The sequence below is a fragment of the Furipterus horrens genome, unplaced genomic scaffold, assembly GCF_987537825.1.
Source record: "Furipterus horrens unplaced genomic scaffold, mFurHor1.1.pri manual_scaffold_6, whole genome shotgun sequence".
Taxonomy (NCBI): domain Eukaryota; kingdom Metazoa; phylum Chordata; class Mammalia; order Chiroptera; family Furipteridae; genus Furipterus; species Furipterus horrens.
Genome location: NW_028327176.1, coordinates 45,087,502 through 45,088,620, shown reverse-complemented (window position 1 = coordinate 45,088,620; position 1,119 = coordinate 45,087,502). Strand labels below are relative to the sequence as shown.

At 43.4% G+C, this 1,119-nt stretch overlaps 1 pseudogene; it reads left to right on the top strand.

Annotated features, from left to right (window-relative positions):
• Positions 1 to 266: 266 nt before the first annotated feature.
• LOC150006068 (phosphoribosyl pyrophosphate synthase-associated protein 1 pseudogene) lies at positions 267 to 1,119 on the top strand (annotated as a pseudogene).

The window sequence follows — 1,119 nt, the reverse complement described above, 5'->3', positions numbered from 1 at the left end:
AAGCTGGAGAGAGCAGACCATGAGCAAAGGAATGTGAGTGGCCTCTAGAAAATGGAAAAGGCATAACTCCCTGAATGCAGCAGCCCTGCTGACACCTTGATTTTAGAATGTCTGACCTCCAGAACTGAGTCTTGGTACTAAATTTGGGAAGCCTGTGGTGTATCAGGAGACCAATGGAGAAACAAGAATTGAAATAAAAGAATCTGCTCGTGGTCAAGATATTTTCATTATACAGACAACACCCAGAGATGTGACTAAAGCTGTGATAGAGTTATTAGATCATGGCTTACACACTGAAGACTGCCTGTGCAAGAAATATTATTGGAATCATTCTTATTTCCCCTACAGCAAGCAAAGCAAGATGAGAAAGATGGGTTCCATTGTGTGCAAACACCTACTGTCTATGTTGGTGAAAGTGGGTTTAATGTACATTATCATTATGGATCTTTATCTGAAGGAAATTCAAGACTTTTTCAGCTTTCCTGTGGACATCCTTAGAGCCTCACCTTTCCTGCTTCAGTATATCAAGGAAGAAATTCCAAATTACAGAAATACAGTCATTGTAGCTAAGTCTCTCAATGCTGCAAAAAGGGCCTTGTCATCTACTGAGAGACTCCATCTGGTTTAGCTGTAACCCATGGAGAGGCTCAGTGTACAGCGCTGGATGAGGATGATTGTGGTCACTTTCCCCCAGTGGTAAAAAATGCCACTGTTCACTCTGGCCTGGAGTTGGCCTAGAGTTGTCATTGATGATGGCTAAAGAGAAGCCACCAATAACTATGGTTGGAGACATTGGTGGGAGCGTCACAATCATAGTGGATGACATTATTGATGATATGGAAAATTTCATTGCTGCCGCAGAGATCCTGGGAGAGGCACTTATGAGATTTGTCATGGCCACTCACGGCGTCCTGTCTGCAGAGGCCCCTCATCTCTCATTGAAGAGTTTTCCATTGATGAAGTGGTGGAGACAAATACTATTCCACAAGAGGTGCAGAAGCTGCAGTGCCCAAAGATAAAGACCGTGACAACAGGTTGATTCTTTCTGAGGCAATTCAGAGAATCCACAGTGGGGAGTCCATGGTGTACCTTTTCCAAAACATCAATGTGGATGACTAG